Source organism: Adiantum capillus-veneris, chromosome 12 (assembly GCF_014529385.1).
Source record: "Adiantum capillus-veneris isolate H3 chromosome 12, ASM1452938v2, whole genome shotgun sequence".
In the NCBI taxonomy this organism is placed as follows: Eukaryota; Viridiplantae; Streptophyta; class Polypodiopsida; order Polypodiales; family Pteridaceae; genus Adiantum; species Adiantum capillus-veneris.
This window is the reverse complement of record NC_140942.1, coordinates 26,396,127-26,420,087: the sequence shown is the minus strand read 5'-3', so window position 1 is coordinate 26,420,087 and position 23,961 is coordinate 26,396,127.

The window sequence follows — 23,961 nt, the reverse complement described above, 5'->3', positions numbered from 1 at the left end:
GACAAAGTGTTTGCTAGAGATTGTTTTGGTTACTGCCCGGGCTATACAGGTGGTCGGGTAGCGTATTACTACACCTACACAGCAATGGCACTAGCTCTTGGTAGACAAAACCCAGATGAACTTTTAGAGTATGGCAAACATCTCATGATTCGTTACAAGGGTGACGTGCCAAAAAACAAAATTGAACCTTCAAAATCTTGATACACTTCAAGTAGCAATTGTATAAGATCATGTATTACATAAATTTTGTACAATTTCATCCACTCAGAGTATCTTTCTCCACTTGTGATTCCCATACACCATTGTCTCTCTCCACCTTCGTTGACTTTCACGAGCTCCGGAGTTGTTGTATGCCATTGATCTTTTAACTTTTTGTTGTTGTAAATGTCTGATGGCTTGTGCTGTTGCTGAATTTGCCAAGACTTCTTTTGCCTGCATTCGATGAATGATTCTACGATAGAACCATTCAAATAGTTCTCTCAAACTGTTAGCCTTGATTCGAGAGCCACCATGTCATGTGTGCCTGAAATAAGCATTTCTCGCCATGTAATGAGACTTGTCCATCCCTTGGGTATTCCATATTTCCGGGTTCCCATACTTTTGTATAAAATATGGTAAATGATTGAAGATGATGTGCTGGATATGAAAAAAAATTAGTTAGAATGTTTTACACTCACATATTTGTACATAAGAGAGAATGAAATACACGATAATACCATGTAGTGAGTAATCTGGGTGTCTGTCCATGCTGTCTTGAATGATTTTTTCAGAAGGTTGAGATTCTCCTTGAACTTGTTCATATCACCTTGTGACCAGTCATCTTTGTCGCACATCAAAAATAGGATGTCTATTGATCGCCAAACCTCAGCCTTCACTTTACGAGTAGTTGGTTCTTGGTCTTTGACTGCAATATGTAGCTTTTTCCAGCTCTGATACTCTACCTTGCTAACATAAGATGTGTTATATATTTTTCCATGTTTTGTTAGCTTTGGATCTCTTGTACCTTGGGGTTTAGATAAAAACCTCCATGCCTTCACCCCACCAATGGATGGTTTGCATGGGACATCCTTCTCAGCAGTTGATCTCTTTTCATCCTGCTGGATTTTCACATTGCCACCATGAAGCCCCATATCCGACAGTACCATTTCTAAGCACTGCAGGGCTACTTGTCATTCTGCCGAGTTCTTAATCTTCCAAGCAAACCCGATATTTAAGTAGACCAATTTCTCCACAATTCTACAAAGGGCATGCATTGTACAAATGTGGACATTCACAAGTGGTATTTTCAAAACCGGTCGAAAAGCAGGATCCTCAATGTGACGTGTTGGAACTTTTATCCACCACTTTGGGTCCATGACCTTTCCAGGCTCAATGCAGAACAAACACGGCAACTTTGCCATCGCACCCATTCCACAATTATACATGCACTTTAATGTTTTGAGGTCACGTGCAAGATGCCACTGACCTTGAAAGTCTCCCCTTCCATCTAGACGTAGTACCTCTCCCTGGTTAGTCTGTCGATCAATCACCTCCGGAATATTAGTTCGATGGAACACCCAATATAGAATCTCATGATCTTCTTTCTTTACCTGCAACACAAAATAAATGAGACTTAAGTAGATGTGAACATTTGAGCTTACCTGAGAATCTCGCTTACCTCAAACGCACCAAGCCACCATATGTTAGATTCTGATTGAACACTAAAATATAAAGGATCATCACTGGGACACTTTGAGAGGGCTCTATTCATTAAAGTAATAGTAACAAGCTCTAGCTTTTTCTCTTTAACAAGCTCACACTCATCCAGTTTTAACACAAAATGTAATACCCCTCGTGACTCTTCAAATGTGATGTTGTAAAACTCCACCATTCTCTTCTGTAATATCCGCAGGTCCATTAAAATATTATTGAACTCATCATATGCCATGTTTGCTCCATGGCCACTGTAAGTTGCTTTAATATGAAAGGGCTGTCCAAGATAGTCTCCCTGTGCCTCGTTAAGTTGAAGCCTCTTTTTCCAAACACTTGAGGCTGATGGTAGAAGTTTGGATTTTATACCCTTCTTAGCAAAGATGGATGAGACAGACTTTTGGATAGCCGAATATCCTCTTTTGCTTACACCAAGTGAATCAAGTGTGCGTTGTATCTCTTTTGCAGGCACTGAGTTCTCTAAAATAAAGCGGTCCACTACATTTCGTTGTAGGACCTTAAACTTCTTGTCATGTACTATATCTGCTGCTAGGCTTCTACTTATAAGTGGCTTTAATCTCTTTCCTATATTGGCTTTGGGGTCAATGTTTTCCTTGTCAGGATAGATTGAATCTCTACATGAAGACAATGCATAAGTAAATAACAGAAAATTTGCTTCACTAACACTATTTAGGCACATGAAAACAATGCATAACAAGAAAAAACAAAAAGATTACTTAACTAAGACAATGTAGCCAACCAAGAAGCATCACCTTAATGCTCGGATTCTTTTCTTGAGACCTCCTGATGCAACCTGCAATGTTTCAAGATTGCGCAATTTCTTTTTTCGGATACGACCACCCAAGATGGTGTCCTTCATTTGACAACTTCTCACCTTTCCTTTCAGTTCTTGTACCTCTGTTTTATGTTGCAAAATGGTAACCTGATCTGTAGAATGTAAATGTGAAAGGCGAACAATCTCACATTGTTGAGCTTGGAGAATGCCCTTGTAAGTTTCAGCTTCTCTTGTAAGAGATTTACAATAACCCAGAAGGCCCTTTTCTCCATCACCAGCAAAGGTCAATAAGCTTGTAGGATTGAAAAACGGTGGAGACGCATTAGTCATTGGATTCTTAGGGTAGAGAGAGCCTCTCGTCCAGATATCTATGTGTTTAGCTCCCTGAGCATGTCTATGGAAGCGGGAGGTATATGTGTGTTTGTTTTACTACGCTTAATCAATGGTTGGTACTCATTGTCCAAATCAATGTGAAGGTGATATTTGGCTCATTTCTGGGTAACATTTGTGCCATTTGAGGAGTGCGCCATTAGCCAAATGTGTAGGTTTAATGGAAAGTGAATAGCGGCTGCGCCTTCGTCCCTCCATGTTAGCCTCATTCCCTCCATATTGACGAGGTTCATTCAATGCAACTGAAAAGAGGATTATCCCTCAATCACTACGAACGAATGTTCAGAAGAGTAAGGAATCTACTTAAAGTACACTTTTTGAACTTTTACTATGAAAGACCAAGCTCTATTATTTGCCATTTTTTCTAGAGAGAGAGTGCAAAAAATACATTTTCTTAGAAGGCCCTCCAAATGACCTCCGAAATTCCCTAATGGGTGTTTCCCTCTTCTCCCTCGTAATACTTGCTTACCTTGTTTAATGGAACTGGCCTAGTATTTAGTTGAGGCATTTCAAGATCTTTGATGCCTTCCTCGATTTGAGTCATTGGGGTTTTTACACCAAATTTCTCTAGACATTTACCCACATTAGCCCACATGTTTGCAGATCCTAACTAAACCTATCTAGTCGCAAACCCTCTGCAAGACACACGCTTCCTGGCTATCCACTTGATCGCGGAATATCCTCTTCCGGATCCACTTAAGAAAAACGCTTTCTTTAGCCGAAACTAAATCAAGAAACCATTACACGAGTGTTAGTAGGAAACCTACTTAGGTCCTTGTGTCCCTGGCAGCGGCGCCAATGTTGGACGGGAGAGACTCACACACCCATGAAGTGCATGCAAACACTACCTAGATCAACATAATGTCAATCGAGGACATAGATGACACGATAGGCACACAGAGGAAATCTCTTAAGCTTGTCAGGCTGAGACCATCCTACACATACAACACTTAGGAAGGCCAACTAAACCACAATCAAGAACTTCACTGCTCTCAACTACACCACCTAGCCACATACACACATACTAAAGGTAACTCGCCTAATCATGCCAGATTCGTACGAAACTTAAGGAACACCATCCCCTCACTAGGATACACCTGTCCCTAAGCTTCTACACTCAAAACCCTCACTCTAAACCCATCTGCGGAAAACGCGTAGGATGACAGAGCCGAATTTTGAAAGTGTCCGAAACTGAAATTTATGAGTACCTATGCGTAGCTTATGTCGCCACGATTCTATAGACTACTAGCACGCAGAAAACAGACATCGTTTGATACACTTATGACCACAAATAGCTCATAGATGCGTCGGCGTGTGCGCTTCGTCTCGCGTGGAATGCTTGGCGTCGTCGCGTAGCTCACCTCGAGCCTACAGCAATGGTGCAGTTGGATCTCCAATGTGTTGAGCGAGCCGGGCGTAGCGAGAGGATGAAGCTCACGCTCACTCTCTTTCTCTCTCACACACAGTAGACGGCAACGCTAAGTTTTGATTATGATTAAAGTCTTCCTTACAAAATGACCTAGGTACCTTATATACTAAGGCTACCTTAGGTTTAACCAAAAATGGGGTTGAAAGGGTCAAATGGCTTTGTATTTACAATCTGGAAGTGCCATTGCACCCCGGCTTTTGAAACTAGAATAACTACTCATTACAAATGACATTTATAGCCATAATCCGCAGCATTTCATAACTCGCAAAAGATAAAACTTTGGTACGAAACTTGAGTTATGTTGTGTTGTTGACCCAGCGGTCAACAGCGACATCTCCTCAAGTTCCACCGATGCCTAGATATCAAACATGCAACCTACCAGGACCTGTAGGTGTAGAAAGACCACAACCAGTGTTGGGACAACAACCACCCCTACCAGGATTACGACTAGTCGGCATAAGATACACACCAGCAGTAACTGAATCAGAAGAGAAGGCTTTGGTGCCTATGCATGCATACTACGAAGATCCTAATGGATATGCGGAAAATCCTGTCTATTATCCACCGGAAGAACCCTCCACACTAGAACCATGGAGCATGATAGGAAATACAGGACCACCAACTACTGCACAGGCAGCGGGAGAAGGAAGATATAGCTTGGATGAACGAACACTGTTGTTTATAGCCAACGGAGGCATGAGCGGGCAGAGGCTTGCACACCAACAAAGAGGAGCTCAAGGAGCACCTCAATAGCCTAAGGGACCATGCTACAAGTGTGGTGGAGACCATTGGCTGAGGGACTGTCCTCATGATGAAATCATTAGGGTTAACGCATATTGCACCGAGTGTGGAATTACTCACTTGATCCTTGATTGCCCTAAGAACCTAAGCAAAGGAGCAAAAACTACTTTGAATATGCTAGGAACAGTGCCTTCCAGTGGCGGGTCACCGATTCCTGTTAAGGTCTTGACGAGAGCCCAAACAAGGAAAAATGACAAGCAGCCCAAGAGTAACGATGAAAATCAAGAGGAAATCAAGACTGACAAGTCTAGGGTCAGTCGTGATAATCCTTGGAAAGAACGAAGAGAGAAAATGAAAGCTAGACGTGAGCGAAAATAGAAAGCTGTGGAAGCTGAGCTAACAATGGCTAGAGAGCAAGTTAAACAACAAAGAGAGTCTGGCTCTCTAAAATCAACGGAGGGACCAAGGAGTGCAAGCTCAGGAGGATCTGTATTGGTAGATAAGGTCAATGAACCCTTAGATGCAATCTTACAAGCATATGAAGCAAGATTGAAGAACAGACAGACTCTAGAGCAAATGTGGATGACATATCCATATCCAGAGATAGAAAAACAGAGACTAGAGATGTGCAAGCAATTGATTGAAATTGCACAAGCTTTACTAGAGCCTCCACCTATGGAAGTGAGAGATAGAATAATCAATCCACCAAACAATGAAACACCTATCAAAACTGAACAAAGGGTACCTGACAAGATAGAAAACGTTAAATCTTTGCCTGATCTAGAGGATGCAAGAATCGTGCCTAATAGCACCGATGAATCACTGAAAGATTTTCCACCATATACACCTATTGTGGAAGAAAATTGGCCTAAAGAGCTATGGGAAACGGTGAGAAAATCTCAAGAAAAATATGAGACACGAACAGTCGAGTCAGCGCCTTTCTCGGAGTTGAACTTGAATAAGCCTCCATGGGATTTAGACGCTAAATCATTTCAAGGGGATAATGGTTCAATTGCATCCGAAGATAGCAGACCAGCATCACTCAGAACTTTGACGCCATACATGGGAGACTACAAGGCAAGGTGAGAAATTCGAAGGGTACCTTCTCAAAGAATAGGAGGGTCAAATCAATTGACTCTAAAATCTTGACAGACTTGTTGACCACTCCGGTCAAGTGTACAATCACATTGGCAGAATTGTTAAAAATTAGGCCAAGCATGTGGACGGAAGTGGGCAAATGTCTTGAAAAATTTGGTATAAGGACGCCTCTTAAGTTCTTCGAAACTGAGCTTGATGACACAGAACCGAAGAGAGTCAACACTAGACCAGTGCCGCTCAACAAGGTCGGAGAGTATTATGAGGGTGAAGACGGCAACACTACTCTACCAGTTGAGTATAACGGCATAGAGACTAAGGCCATACTTGATAGCGGAGCTGGCATTGCCATTGCGACCAAATTGCTATGGAAAAAATGGGGAAAACTGGCAATACGAACAACTAGAATGAAATTACAACTAGCTGATGGGCACATAGAAAGGCCTATAGGATTGCTTGAGGCAATTGTGGTATCTTCATGTGGCATAGAGTACGAACATACATTTGCCATAGTAGATTTCGACAAGAAGAACAATTATGAAATTATCCTTGGTAGGCCGTTCATGAGGCAACTCAGGATGGTGCAGGACTGGGGGTATGATTACTTGTATCTAAGACATGCTGAAACTACTACACGTGTAAATATGAGGAATCATAGCTACCATGATGTCACAAGAACACCTGTGGAAGAATTCGACTCAGCCACCATTAGTGGATCAGAAGTCCCAGCGTGGCTCTGTAAGAAAAAGGAGATATGGATGTGTGGAGCATCTCAATGTAGTGAATTCTACCACAATGAAAGGACACTAGAGAAAGTCTTGAAAGACGATGCCTATATACGAGAACCCTCTTCTGAAGAAAAGCTCGAACCGCTAGAACGGTCTCAAATTTTGGCTACATTGGATGTATGCGTCAATGAAGTCACTCCCACCAAATTTTGTGACGAGAATGGCTACGATATCGTACCATACTACATGTTGAGCAAAATTGTGGAGGAAGAAGAGAACAAAGGAGACACTGAGAATACGAGAATGAATCAAACGGAAACGAAACTTGAGATTAAGATAGTGGGCTATGTGGACATCCCCACTAAAGAAATCGAGCAGGCTCAAGAAGAATTTTATGATTCTTCTGATCAATGTGAAAACGAAGATAATGCGGATGACGAGAAGTCGGAAAATACGGAGGAAGACGACCATCAGGATCAAGACAATGACATCTTCTACAACTTCCCGAACCAAAGTGTGAGACGCCAAAAAAGATACAAGAGTAGGCGACACCATAACAGTCTACCAACTAGGCTTAGACCTATGCTTGAGTTCAAGAGTAAGACACATTTCCTTATGAACATTCATGCTGTTGATTGTGCTAAGGATAAGGTGTCAGGAAGATTTTTCAAGGTTGCTAAAGACCCAGGTTTTAAGGCAAGACTGTTAAGAAAACCAGCAAGGCAAAAAAAAGAGTTGCAACAGAAACATTGGATGTCTTTGGAGATCCAATTATAACGAAAGTTGAGCGGAAAAAGAGATACAATGATTTGAAACAAAAGCTGAAAAATGTATGGACAACTGAAATGGAAAGTAGCGATGGATCGAACGCTAGTGATGGGAGCAAAAAGATAGATGTACCTCCTCACTATTGTAAGTACACTATTCAGGAAAGAAAATTGGTGGTTCAGCAACCGATGAGAGAGCCTAAATCCAACGAGTCTTATGATGGGCCAGAGAACGCCAAGAAAATAGACCTAGCAGGGTCGGGAGAAAGTCCTAGACCTGCTTACATTGCCACAGATCTAAGCCGGGAAGAAGAGGACTTACTGATTAAAACGCTTAAAGAATTTCGTGATGTATTTGCCTGGTCGTACAAAGATCTGAAGGGGGTGGATCCTAACATTTGTGAACATTCAATCCCTCTGAAGTCTCATGCAAAGCCAAGCAAACAACGTCCATACACGTACAATGAGACATTCGCCAAAAGGATCAAGGAAGAGATAGACAAACTTATGGAGGCTGAATTTATCTATGAGATAGAGCACACAGACTGGGTGTCGCCAATCGTGGTGGTACCTAAGAAAAACGGGAAATTACGAGTGTGTGTGAATCTCAAGAAGGTAAATGCAGCAACAACAAGGGACAACTATTCTCTTCCCATCATGGAACACGTCCTGGAACGAGTAGCAGGCAAGCAGCCCTATAGCTTTATGGACGGATTCTGTGGTTATAACCAATTGGGAGTCAAACTAGAAGATCAATACAAAACAGCGTTTGCAACAGAATGGGGCATATATGCGTTTAGGGTAATGCCATTTGGCTTGACCAATTCTCCAACCACATTTCAGATATTAATGACACATGCTTTTAAAGAATACTTGTGAATATTCTTGGATATTTACATGGATGACTTGTGTGTCTATTCTCTATTGAGAGAAGACCATATAGATCATCTTAGAAAGGTATTCGAAAAATGCAGAACGTATAGGATTTGCCTTAACCTAGAAAAATGTGTATTCATGGTACGGCAAGGTAAGATCCTAGGCCACATAGTATCGGCTAATGGAATTACCACTGATGAAGACGGTGGAATATGGTGGCCAACCATGATTCAAGATGCAGCAGAATTCGTGACAAGGTGTGATGAATGTCAACGCACTAAGGTACCAGTTAAAAGAGATGAAATGCCTTTAATGTAAAGAAAGAGGATGCAAGAGAGCTACACAAGACAAGCACACACCACACAGAGATGGAAAGCTTCTTCTTCTTCTCACAAAAAAGAGAGTACAAAATGACTAAGTGCTAAAGCTAAAAAGTAGCACATATGTACATGCGGTCACTAAGTGTGAACATGCTAGAAGCGTACTAGGCTGGCACTATAAGTGTAGTCCAGATGTAGAATCACTGGCAGAGATCCTCCGTGTCGGTCACCTAACGCGCCAGTGAGTAAATGCCGTAAGCGGCCAAGACCCGTAGTGGATGCCAGCTCAAGATGTAGAGCTCGACATCTCAACATTCCCCTTGAGCTCTGCATGTCGCAGAGTCCAAGCATAGTCCGAAAACGTCGAAGCTTCTCAGCTCCGAGGGCCTTGGTAAAGATATCCGCTATCTGCTCCTCTGTGCTGACGTAGACCAAGTCGATGTCGCCCACCAACACTCGCTCTCGAACGTAGTGGTAATGGACCTCTATGTGCTTGGTCCTGGCATGGAACACTGGGTTCCTAGCCAACTGCATGCTGCTGAGGTTGTCACAATGGATGACAATCTGTTGGTCCACCTGCACTCCCAAGTCCTCAAGTAATGTGTGTAGCCAAGCTACCTCGCACGCTGCAACTGCTGCACCTCTGTACTCGGCCTCTGTGCTCGATAAAGCAACCGTAGGCTGTTTTTTGCTGCTCCAAGTAATAGAAGCACTCCCAAAAGAGAACATGAAGCCACTCATAGATCTCCTATCAACAATGCTACCTGCCCAATCTGCATCTGTATACCCATACAATGCTAATGGCACATCTGCTGCATAGAACAATGCATAGTCAAGAGTCCCTTGCACATACCGAAGTGTGCATCGTACTCCATCCAAATGTGGCTTCCTCGGAAGATGCATGAACTGACTCTCCAAGCCTACTGTGTAGCTCAAGTCTGGCCTCGTGATAGTCAAGTAGATTAGACTACCCACAATCTTCCTGTACATCTTGACATCCTCAACAACATCACCCTTCTCTGCACTCAGCTTTGCATTCACATCCAAGGGAATAGAAATTGGCTTACAATCAGCCATACCATACTTTGAAAACATGTCCAAAGCATATTGTCTCTGTGAGACAGCCATACACCCTCTGGAGTCCTGATCACCTCAATGCCAAGAAAGTAGCGCAACTCACCCAAATCTTTCATTTCAAACTCCTGTTTGAGAAGACCCTTCACATGGTCAATCTCCATAGCATTGTCACCCACAATAATAAGGTCATCTACATCTATGGTAATGACCACAATCCCCACATCACTCTCACATACATAGAGTGAATGATCAGCATGAGCTCTCCTAAACCCAATACTGACAAGATACTTGGCAATCCTGTCATACCATGCTCTAGAGCCCTGCTTCAAACCATACAAAGATTTGAGAAGTTTGCATACATAATCTGGGTAACCTGGATCGACATAACCAGGTGGCTGATCCATATACACTTCCTCTTGCAACTCACCATTCAAGAAGGCATTCTTTACATCCATTTGATGCATAATCCATCCTCTAGATGCAGCCACTGCTATGACAGCTCTCACAGTCGTCATCTTTGCCACTGGAGCAAAGGTCTCCTCATAGTCTATACCATACGTCTGTGCATAACCCTTTGTGACCAGCCTTGCCTTGTGACGCTCAATGTTACCATCAGCCTTATGCTTGGTTCTATACACCCATTTACAGCCAATAGCTTTCTTGCCACTTGGCAATGGCACCAACTCCCATGTGTCATTTGCTTCCAATGCAGCCATCTCTTCATTCATTGCATCATCCCAATGCACATTTCCAACTGCATCCTCAAAACATGTGGGCTCCACATGCTATATCACCTTAGCCATGTAGGCTTGGTGATGCACAAGATACCCATCATAAGTCAATTTCTGAACTGGATTTTTGACTCTGTTAGATCTGCGCGGTCCTGGGTCACTCCTTTGCCCTCTAGCATCTTCTTGTACTTTCCTTACACCAGGTGTCCTGACAGCCGAAATTCCAAATTCCTCATCAAGACTTTGTTCAGAACCATCTGAATCCATGTCTACATGTGAATACCCTGATGATGCATCAGCCATAAAGGGAGGTTCCTCTACCTTTTCCTTTCCTTTTTGTGATACATTCCCTGTACCTGATGGTGGAGTAACCTGCGTACATAGTCTACCATTCCATGGCCTCTCAACAGAGCCACGAGAAGAGGACTCTTGTGGTCCACTCAAAACCTGTGGCTGTGGCCTCACATTTTGTACAACCACATCATCTTTTACATCATCCCCAATAGTGCCATGTGCATTACTGTACCAGCTGCTCATCTCATCAAAGACTACATCTCTGCTCACTCGTAATTCTTGTGCAGTAGGATTGTAGCACCTGTACCCCTTTTGTTCAAGGGAATATCCCACAAGAACATATTTCTCTGCTTTAGGATCCAATTTCCTACGCAACTCATCTGGTACATGCACGTGAGCTATGCAGCCAAACACTTTCAAGTGTGCCAAATCAGGCTTTGTACCTGTAAAATTTTCCTCAGGCGTTACATCATGCACCGTAGCTGTAGGTACACAACTGTATTTACAGCTTCAACCCAGAAATGATGAGGCATGTTCTTCTCATTCATCAATGCACGTGCAACCTCTGCAATGTGCCTGTTTTTCCTTTCTGCGACCCCATTCTGCTGTGGAGTATATCTGCATGTAAACTGCCTGCGTATACCATGCATTCACAGAAAATCTGAAAAATCATTGGAGAAGTACTCTCCCCCTCCATCTGACCTCAATGTCTTGATTTGCATATCTGTCTCCTTCTCAATCATGACTTTGAAGTCCTGAAAGTGACCAAACACTTTACTTTTGTTACGCATGAAGTAGACCCATACTTTCCTTGTATGGTCATCAATGAAAGAGACATAATACCTGCAACCATGTATACTTGCAGTATCGGTTGGACCCCAACATCTGTGTGCACCACCTCAAGTGGCTTTTTACATACATTGCGCTCATGCGGAAATGAGCCCTTTGACTATTTTCCAAACTGGCATGCTGCACACACTTTATGCATACCATCCACCTTGAATTTCGGCAAACCTTTTACAATCTGTTTTGATTGCATGGTGCGCAATCTCTGCTCATTGACATGGCCAATGCATTTGTGCCAAATGTCAACATCAGCCACAACACCTGTGCCCTGTGCAAATAATGCAGCTTTTACCTCAGGCATGTCTACATTCAGCGTAAACATTCTGCCCACACATTTGCCCTCTGTGATCAGCTTATAGCCATTCTGGAAATCTTCTACATAACAGCCATTTGGATTGAAGCGAACCTGCAAACCCTGCTCAACCATTTGTCCAACAGAAACAAGATTCTTTGTAATGTTTGGGACATGAAGTACATCTACTAAGTACTTTGATTTCCCACTCTTCGTATTTAGAGGTATGTCCCCTACATGAGCAATGGGGTGAGCTGTGTCATCTCCTGTCTGCACATAGCCTGACACATCTGGTTTGCGCATATCTCTAAACCACTCTCCACGAGACGTCATGTGATTAGAGGCACTTGAATCCACATACCAAACATCATCTTGGGTGGAATTCTATGCAGTCATTGTATTCATTACATGCTGCATAACAAACATGTGCTCGTTTTTGCTGTCATCTGCATCTCTGCTAGTAGATGCATAGTTGCCCTGTTCTCTCTTTCCACTTTCTTTTCCCTTTGGATAGTCATGTGACTTGTGACCTCTTTCACCACAAGTCCAACATTCTCTGCTATCTGCAGTATGTTGCTGCCTGCTTGATCCTGCATCACGACCTCTTTGACTCCCCTTGCCTTGAGACTGGTTTCCCCTATCACCTGTATTGTTTTGATTGGATTGAACTTCTTGAAATTGGCCCCTGTAACCACTTGGGCCTCGACCACGACCTCTACCTCTACCTCTATTGGAGTTAGAATAGAAGGCCTGTTCAGACCTATTTCTGCCACGAGAAGAAGACGTGTCAAGACAAGGGTTCTTCTCCTCAAGAATAAGCATAGAAATCAAATCTTGGAACACGGGGATGTCATCTCTTGTATTCATGGAAGACTTGAAATGTACATACTCATCTCCGGGACCATCCAAGCATGCACGGACAATGTCGTCATCTTCCACTGAGACTTTAATAGATCCAAGAGCCTCAATGATACTCTTGATCTTCAAAGCATAATCATTGATGGAGAGGTTGTTCCTCTTAACCTGATTTAGCTCCGACTTTAGTTGAAGCTTCCTGGCCTTGGTGTTCACCTCGAACACTCTGCCTAAGTTTTTCCATGCAATGGCGGGGGTTTCAGCGTCCTGTAGATAGCCCATCATGCCATCTGTGATTCTCATAGAAAGCCAATACATCACTTTGATCTGGCTTTGTTGCCAGTCCCTCAAAGCTTTCCTTTGTTCTGCTGTAGCATTTGCCTCGGGAATCTCTGGTTCCTTTTCATTGTCTCCTTCTACATAGTCCCAATAACCTTTTCCTTTTAGGAAATTTGTTATTCTGAACTTCCATGCAGGGTAGTTATTTTTCTCAAGCTTCTCAGTAACAATCTGACTGAAACCGTCAGACATCTTGAAGCACTAAGACAAAATAGCTGCAATCTATAAAAACCTGCAAATCTGCTGAACCTGCTATCGTGGTACCTGTAACGCTTTCTACACTCAACGAGTGTCCACAATCAAGCGTACATACAACCACTGTACTTGTACATTAAATCTCTGTGTACTGCACTTTGGAGACCTGTTCAGAAACTTGTACATGGTGAAAACCCTTCAGGGCGCTATGGCAGAATTCAGAGGCTCTCCCGACCTATCCTGTAAGATGCTATGTATAATAGCTCAGACTTTTTTGGCCTGTCTCACAGTGTTCTCAGAAAGCTGGACTTCAGAGTACATGAATACAGACAGAAGCATATCAGAGTTATCATATGATCTAAGTGGGCCACCAACAGAGCCGGTTTTGTATGCCTACTTCAGACGGCTAATGTTTTTTCCCAGCTACCATCTCCAAACATTCGAAGAAGCATTTTACACTGGCTTCTTCATGTACAAATCAAAAATTTTTGGCCCATTAATGGCGAGCTAATCTATGCGATATGATTCGTTTCTACATCACATAAACCAGGAAGGAAGACAACGACATTGAAGACAAAGACAATCATGTCGTGGTAGACATGAACTAGGAGGGGGGGAGTGTTGGAGCCCAACTTGTTTAACTATTGTAATGAGGCCACCTTGTAAAGCCTATCAAATTCCCATTTTTATGTCAGAGGTGTCTTATCATTTTGATCCACTTGTTTGGGTTATGTAAAGATTAATCAATCAGTCAGAACCCAGATGTGTTTCCACTCTGTAATTATGATGAATAGAACCCCATGTACATTTTTGAGCTAAGGTGACTAAAGTATAAAAGTCACCTTAGAACCATTTTTGAGATAACATTTGAATAATTAATCTTGTGTCGTATGTGAGAGAGAGAGAGAGAGAGAGAGAGAGAGAGAGAGAGAGAGAGAGAGAGAGAGAGAGAGAGAGAGAGAGAGAGAGAGTCTTATCCTCTTCTCTACGCTCATCTCCCTCACCGGATTCACGACGCGACCACACGATCGCGGTAGCCTCTCCGAGAGCTACGCGCCCACGCCACGCATTCACATTGTGGAGCTGTTCGCGAGCGATCCTTCCACGAGCTTGTTTTGCTTGTAAGTAGCACAAACAGTGTCTGTTTTCAACACTCAAGTACTTTGGAAAGAGTGAGAGATTAGCTACACATAGATACTCATAGACTTAGGTTTCGCACACTTTTAGATTATGACCTGTGAGTCTATAGCGACTGTATTCGAGATAACTAGGGTTAAAATCTAGTGAGATTAGACTTATAGGTAAGTATATCCTAGTGAGAGGATGGTGCCTATCAAGTTTGATGCGATTCCAAGTTCATTTGATGTGTAAACGGTGTTGTGAGCGTTTAGAGATAGAGTGAATTGCAGACAACAAGGGTTATTCATTGATGCATCATAGAAGTGTGTATGTGTAGATTGCTCTCAGCCTGACAAGCTAACGAGATTGCCTCTGTGCACCTACGGGTTAGTCGTGTCATCGGATGATAAGTATGTTGTCTGTGTCCTGCTTGTGAGCATGAACAAGGGAGTAGTTAGCCCTAAAATACCGGTTGATTAAGTACACCAACGTACTTACTGCTTCCGCCCAAAGCTCAATGGTAGGCTTGCATGTAGCCGCATGCTTTGTGCTTGCTCCATGATTTTTCTGTTCATCCTTTCTGAAATCCCATTTTGTTGAGGTGTCCTTGGGGTTTTCTTTTGCGTCCAAATGCCATTGCTAGCACAAAAGCTTGGCTGCAATATTCACCTCCATTGTCGGATCTAAGGCATTTAACCTTGGTACCTACTTCATTCTCCACAAAGGCTTTCCACCTTTGAAATATGAAAAACACATCGGATTTATTCTTCATGACATAAACCCATGTTTTCCTAGTCACATTGTCTATGAGTGTTACCTAATACAATGAGCCACCAAGTGTGTAAAGTGTGAGCTTTGTCCTAAGGTGTGAGTCAAGGAGAGGAGAGTGGATTTATCCCACATGCTGTGGAGCAAGGATGTAGAGCTACTTAAAGCTCATTTCATGAATGAATAAACAAAAACTTCATTTTGCACTACATGCTTGTCTATGGTGAGCTTGTGCTAAGCTAAGTAAATACTCAAGATTGTGTTTATGAGTCCAAGCTAATTCTATCTTGGAACCTAATTCACTTGAGTGATAAGCTTGCTTACACACACTCACACACTTGCACCATGTTTCTCTTTCATCCACCATAGCTAGCACGATCCAATTCCTAACATTTGGTATCAGAGCTTGGGTATGCTAGCTAGCATTATTGCTATGCACTTGTGTGTTAGTAGGATTAGTATTGCTTTGCATTGCATAATTTTTATTTTATCCGATTTCTAATCACCCTTTTAATGCTAATAAACGATGGGATATGCACCCTTGAAAGGATGTTTCACTACCCACGCTCATTAAGCTAATAAAGGAGGATTAGATGTCATTAGAAGTCATGGTAGAACTCCCTCATTCTCTCCACAAGGGATATCATACCGTTGCCTGCTGAATTTTCATTCCGTTCTTCCATTTTGTTTTGAATATGGTGTGCGTCTAGAGAGAGAGAGAAAGAGAGAGAGAAGGTTTGAGATACTGTGTGGCCCTCACACCATCAAATTGGAAGTTTTGGCTTCTTGAAGAGCTACAAAGAAGAGGCCTCAGATGGTGACGACCATGGAGATTTAATCAAAGATCTCTGTGGAAGAGCAATTACGAACAATAATTTCAGGGAGTCTCTCTTGTGCACGCCTGAAGAATCGAATCTTGCAATCAGTTGTTCTTTGAGCACAAATCTCTGTCAGCGGGCAGTGGTGATTTATCTTGCCGAAGCTCCATCGCGGCCCCCAACTCCTTTGAGTGTCCACCATAGCCTGCGATATCAACCCTCTGGCTGTGCGTCCTTGCCATCAAGCAGTGTGCCACATCTGCATTTTGCTGGCAGTTACACAAAACTCCCGGCCCTTGGCTATCAGCCACAGCTATGCCTTCCTGGCTGAAAGCTACACAAAGCCCCTCGGGCCCTCGGCTATTACGACAGCCCAAAGCAGTGCCGGTCCTGCCGACCTGCTGCATGCCCGTCTCGTATACTCTGCCATAGCTTCATCAGGCTTGGCGACCTAGCCCCTGCACCCGCTGGCCCCTCTCTTGACTTCTACTTGCTGCACAAGAGAATCAAGAGAATTAAATTGCAGAGCATCAAGAGCATTGCTAGGCCAAAGGGGGGGTAATCGACAGAGGAGGCAAGCTCGAAAGGCACTGTTGCAAGGCTCATAAAGGACAGGGTGCCAACCTACTGAGACGCAATACTACAAAGCACATGGTCTCACCAACCCCAACACAACCTTTTCCAAACAGCTCACCACCCTTGACATTCTCCCACCGCCGTCCTCGTCTGCAAGTCGACAGCTGTTTCTTTTTCTTTTTGCATTGAAAAAATAAAAGGTGAATTTGTTAGGCACCGGTTCCCACACTGAATTTAAAGTGAGCGCTTCAATAATAACCCATTGCATGATAGGTTCATTAGGGGATTACGACATGAGGGTATCTACAATGGTCTAGTCATTAGAGGAATCACCACTTGGGAAGCAGTCACTATCGATGTGATCCAATTGGAGGATAATTTAATGATTCAAGGAGAAAGAGTGTCTATTGAGCCGAAATCTACTAGCTCGCAAGCATCAGGACATGAGCCAATGACCATAAAGCCTATTGCTAAAGAGCCAAAGATATTTGAGATGAATTTATCATATCTCACCAAGGACATTCAAGAAAGTCTTAGAGACAGTCGTGCTCCGCAAAAAAATCATATGTATCCAAGAAGGGAGCAAGAATGGTGCTCAGTTTTCTATGGTCCGCATAGTACCAGTGAATGCCCTACTTTTAGAGTAAAATTTAATGGGAATTGCAATCCCTGTGGGAGCTTTGGTCATCAAGCCAAGGATTGCATAGCATTTAAACGCACGATGGACAATAGACCAACCTTAGCATGGACGGACACACCTTGAGTGCCTGCATTGATGGTGGCCCCACCTCTTGAACAACTGTCACAACACATGGTCCCTAGGGCCCAAAATGTTGTTCAAACAACACCCTTACCACCTCCGGTGCTAGGACCGCAACCCCCACATCCAGGAATCTCTTTTCTGAATCAAGTGGGTTGTGAGTCATCTATTGCTTGTTTGGAAGACTGTGAGGAAGATATAGACCCTAATATTGCCTATGGGATCGATGCACTTGAAGAAAGTCCACAATACTACATGGAAAACTATTGAGGACAAGTCAAACCTATCTATCAAGTAGTTGCTCTTGCAGCAAGAGGCCAAAATATCGATTTCACTACCAAGAGACCACCTCTTCAATGCTATGAGTGTGGAGGTCCACATTGTGAAACCGAGTGTCCTATTAGATTACAAAACAAGGCCTTTGGTATTACTTCAACCAAAGGCACTTTTTTCCCTTGGGTTTTTTCCCTTTGGCAAATTTGGGTATGCAAGACCCTAGCTTTAGGTTTTCATTAATGCTTTTTGTGTGCTTTTGGATTTTAAATAAATGGCCTTTGTAGCTTGTGTTTACACTTAGCTTCAAAAAGCTTCTTTTGCAAATAAAAAGATTAAGAGGCTTCTCTACAAAAACGAGATGCTTGCTCAAGGATGCTCAAAAGAGCATGAATAGGTGTAATCCTTCCATGAATTTGCTCTTTTGTTCATCTCCCATTCTCTATGCTTGGCTTAAGTAATTTTTGCTTCTAAGCTATGGTTTTTTCATGTTCAAAAGCTAAGCATACTAAAGTTTCAACACTTTGCTTTGTGAAAATTAACTCATCAAAAAATTAGGTTTTATGTGTGCTAATCATAGGTAATTGGCCTTGACCTTAGGTTAATGTAGGTTCATTTCTCATTAGTCCTAGATTCTTAGTGATAGTTTTAATACTCCATTCATTTTTAACATGACCTAGGGCTATGATTAGGCTTTAGTCCTTTAGTCCAATTTCCATTAGCATCTCAAGTTGGAAGCAATAAAGTGCTCAAAAATGAAACAATGAAGTAAAAAAGTGTCAAGAAAAAGCTACTAGACATATGAAAAGAAAATCTCTATGTCATGTTGTGTCTATATGAGGCCTAGCGCCTTATTGGCACTTGGCAGGCAAGGGGAATCACCTTGGCTCGCTTGGTCAAGGCCCTAGACCATTGCCCTGGGCTGATATAGGGGTTAGCCGTTGCCTTGGTAGGCTAGTAGGCTTTTGGAACACCTCCTTGAGGGTTCAAGGAGCCGAGAGTCGCACCTAGACTTGCCTTGGGGTGGTAGCCTTGTGATTTTGCTTTACTTTTTTCAATGAATGACAAAAACAAAACTTCCATGAGCTTCAAACAGATTTGACAATGTACTAATAGATTATGAGCTTTTTTATAGCCCGTAGACATGATAGACTTGGATGATTTATTAAGATTGTTCACATAGTTTTTAGGCTAGTAGGTTTATGAACTTGCATTAGCCTAGGGTCATAATTGATTGCTTGTGTTTCATGCATAAAACTGAAATTTCAAGTGGTTTAATCTTCACAATAGTTTAACTGTTTTTTTTAACTTTATGTTGTCTATGTTTTGACTATGATTGATCCATCTTTTAGAAGCAAAAAATCACTTTGCATGATTGTTCAATTGTGCTTCATTTTTATTCATTCTTGGTGGCCTTTGATGCTCATTAATTGTTCTTATGTTTTGCAGCTCAACATTTTTTCCATGGACTTGCTTTCTACCATGTCACCGTGCCTTGCTTCACCGACACACGAGGACGTGCACCAAATTAGGAAGGGGGGAACGTTAGCAGCGGCTAATATAGGCTACACCAATTATGCACCAAGATACGGATGTGCTATAGTGCACAATATTTCCTATTCATTGTATAGGGCTTGGGCTCATTTAGGAGTTCCAAAGTTGTATGAGTCTAGGCTAGAGAGCTCAACTTTATTCCATAGTTGATGGGTTTGAGGCCCAAAGCTATAAAAGAGCCCTATGCTTAATGAGAAGTCATTCTTGGGTGAGTTCTTCTCTTTGTAGAGTGGATGGTCATGGGGCTCATGGGATTTCCATGCCCATGTAGCTCTTGATTTCTAATAATCAATTACACTTTCTTTCTTATTAGTCTTCTTTGTTTGATTATGTGGAGTGAAATTGTATTAGTGTGATGGTAGATCTTTAATCTCTTTTTTGAGTTAATCTATTCTATCCACACCATTGGCCATGTTGTGTGAGGGCTGTGTCTTCGTTCTCTTCATCTCTCTCTACAATGTGTGCGGTTAGTGTGTGTACATACATAGTTGCATTGAGGGGTTGTGCCGGAATGGACGCACTAATGTGGAGTAGGTATGTTAACTGCATGCTTGTGTAGTTGTGTGATTAAGAGTTGTGAATAGAGTGATTGATGTGAGAGGTTAATTTCAATCACATGATTGGGTGCAAGTGATTAGTAAGTAGGAATGTGTGGTTGATTAGAGGAAGCCCTTTCCATGGCTTCTCTCTATGATGAGTAGAAGGATCACTTGAATCCTCGATGTCTATACATCCTAGGCTCGTGCTTCCATGCCCTAGCCGGGTTGCCGATCCACGATTTGACAATTTTGTGCGTTGCGATTAGGTTGTGCTACAACGCCTCCCAACACCTATGAAGCTAGGCTAAAACCCAACCAAACACAGGAGGATAGATGGATGACATATCCTCATCCAAGGTATGAAAAAGAGAGGTTGCAAATGTGCAAGGAGCTCATCCAGAAGGCCCAATCTCTTATGGAACCAGTTCGAGATGCTCCAAAAATGGAGGTGCTAGTCCACGAAAAATTCCAAGAATTGGAAAGTCGTGGTATTGTAAAAAAAGACCAAGAAGAGCCAGGAGTTGAGGCACCTTTAGATACAAGGGAAGTAGCCAATACCATAGATGGGGCGGGCTCACAAGCAAAAATGCCAATTCCTGAAGTAGAAGAATCGTGACCACAATCCTTGTGGGAATCAATTAGAAACCGAAAATATGGTGGTGCTACTTTACAGTCAACACCTATCCCTGAGATAAACATGGATCACGAATTTTTCCCAGGGGATATAAGATCTTTATATGGGGATGTCGGGTCTATCGTTTGAAGAGACTTTGCCATCTTTCATATGAGAAATTGAAACAAAATCGGAGGTTAAAATGGTACCTTCTTAGTGGAAAGCCACACCAAAAATGATAGATACCAAGAGCTTGCATGAATTGATATCTTGTCCTATACAATGCACACTTTATCTCTCAGAGCTACTAAAAGTTAGACCGCATCTATGGGGCCAAATAGGCAAAAACTTGGAAAAGATGGGGTTGAAAATCCCTTCACTTGACCAACTTGCAGATAAAAACATGGATGGCACCTTGCCTAAGAAACCCACAAACAAAGCCAGTACCAGTAAATAATGTGGGTGACTACCGTGAAGGAGAAGAAGGAAACACCACCTTACCACTTGAGTACAAAGGAGTTAAGACGGTTGCTATATTAGATAGTGGGGCAGGACTTGCCATTGCAACCAAAGAGATATGGAAAAAATGGAGAAAGCTTGATCTTACAAAAACTCGAATGAAACTGCAATTAGCGGATGGATACATGGAGAAACTGATTGGAATATTAGAACAAATCATTGTATCCTCGTGTGGCATCGAGTATGAGCATACCTTTGCCATAATGAATTTTGACAAGAGTAGCAACTTTGATATCATATTGGGCAAACCATTCATGCGTCAGCTCAAAATGGTACAAGACTGGGGCTATGATTATATCTACTTAAGACACAAGGAAATTACTACGAAAATCAGTGTCAAAGATCATAGTTATAGAGATGTAGTGCGAACCCCGGGGGAATATTTAAACTCCACAATTGATTTGGAAAGCAAAGTGCATATTTGGATGTACGGAGCTCCTGAGAGTGGAAGTCTCAGAAAGGAAGATTGCATCCTAGAGCGTTCAGTAGAAGATGAGGCATATGTACTAGAGCCATTTCCAGAGGAGTTATTTCAGCCCTTTGGATGGGATCAAATATTGGAAACTCTTGATGTCTATGTAAATGAGGTGACCTTGACTAAATTTTGGGACGAAGATGGGTATGATATAACTCCCTTATTTACGATAAAGGTGTTGAAGGAAGCTAATGAAGTTTGTGAGTGTGAAAGCAGAAAAGTTGAGATAGATTGCTACATCATGGAGCATGGTTCCAAGGTGCAAACAAAGGAAGCAGAGCAACCACAAGAATATGTCATTGTTGTGGTTTTATTATACAGATATTCGGTAGTTATTCAGAAATACGGCGTATATTGACGTTTTATACGTATAATTTTCGTTATACGAGCGAACCATTAACCCTTAAAGAGTGCAAAGTGGCCTACGACCTGTAAGCCAACTTTGTGGTGAGAGTCGAAACTACTGTACCACACAAGTCTGGCACAACACAAAAAAAAGTTAGTATTAAAAAATATACCTGAAAACCGGTGTAAACCGAAGAGGCTGTCGCTATCTGCTAATCTCTCAAAAGCTCTCCAAACTCCAAAAAAGTCCACCAATGCTTTTCGATCGAATACGGCGACGATTGTATATATATATACAGTTTTTCGATCGAGATATGTTTCGATCGAAAAATATCTCGATCGAAAACTGTTTTATACGGATATTCGGTAGTTATTCGGAAATACGGCATATATTGACGTTTTATACGTATAATTTTTGTTATACGGGCGAACCATTAACCCTTAAAGAGTGCAAAAAACTTTGCCCTGATCACTTTGTACGCCATCAACTATTTCAAATAAGTGGCAATGCAAAAGATACAGCTCCGTTAAAGCTCTCTGATTTGCAACATAAAGGACTAGCACGTGTATTGCTGCAAAGGTTTATACGACAAGAGAGATGCCTACCAAACAACAACCAAGTAGCAATTTACTTTATCCAGCAATGCTATGTTCGATATGTTTTGCTGAAGAGAGTGGATTGGTCAGATCGTCCAGGCACCATTGGCGTTGGACGTGGACGCATTGCAGAAAAGGTGGCAGCACGCAATGCAAATAATCCAATGCCTCCTCGTAAGCGTCCTATTGTTTTACTTCTTGAAGAGTCAGAAACACTGATTGAATTAGCCAGCCAAGGACAAGACCTTGCCAGCCAAGGAGAAACACCGGACATGCTTCAGTCAGAAACACTGACTGAATTAGCCAGCCAAGGACAAGACCTTGCCAGCCAAGGAGAAACACCGGACATGCTTCGTGGCCGTATTCTTGAGCTTGAAATAGAGTTAAGTGATGCACAAGCAAAGCTTCAACGATATGAATCATTGTATGGACCTTTGCCAGATGATACTACCACTTCACATAAAGATGTTGCTCAACCATCCCGTGAGCTAGGAATTATAGATTTTACCATAGACGAAATTATAGCAAATCTATCAAACTCATAAGTCACTCAGAAGATTTTTGTAATCTCAAAATTATATCAAACTCTTTTCGATTGAGTAATTTCCCAGAACCTTGTTGTAATTTCAAACCTACATCGACTTTATGTAATTCTTATTCGACAAGATATTATCGGTAGTTTATATTTGAGTGTGAGTGAATATGTGTGTCTGAGAGAGAGAGAGAGAGAGAGAGAGAGAGAGAGAGAGAGAGAGAGAGAGAGAGAGAGAGAGAGAGAGAGGTTTCTATGTGAACGACAAAACGAGATAGCACTTTCTTTCATCATATACAAAAACTTGTTGAGTAAGTATTACAATGGTACTCTCACAAATCATCTCCATCTTCAAAAACTGCAACCATATCATCTACTTCGTCCATATCTGAGCATTCTAAAACTATCTCCCATTCCATATCATCATCATCATCAACTTCTGCAAAAATAGCTTCATGCGTTTGAAAGACTCCATATTGCTTTTGAGCGGCTCTAGTTGCAATGTTTTGAGGCTTATAAATAAGTCTCATATTGCAAAAAACATACACCAAATTAGTAGCCCGTTTAGTATGAAGTTTGTTTCGCTTTTTAGTGTGCACAAAGTCGAATGCTGACCAGTTTTGCTCACAACTTCCACTTGATGCAGCTACTGATAAAACTCTAACTGCAATGTGTTGCAACTCCACTTTCTCTCCACCATACTCCTTCCACCATAAAGGTGCACTTGTTTTGCCAATGGCATCTATATGCCACGGATCCTGAAACATACCAGTTCTGTTGGCATAATCTACTCTCGCTGATGAAAAGTTGTTTTTCCATCTTCGTGCCCTAAGAGTTGGGAGCACACTGTTTTGAAGTCAGACATAACTTCTTTGTTGGCAGATTGTTGATGCATTTGAAACTTAGGATCCAATACAAAAGCTGCACCATGCAATGGCATATGCAACTGCACCCAACGCTTGTTAACAATTGTAATCATGGTAGCTTTATCCTTTGCACCAAAACTGACATTT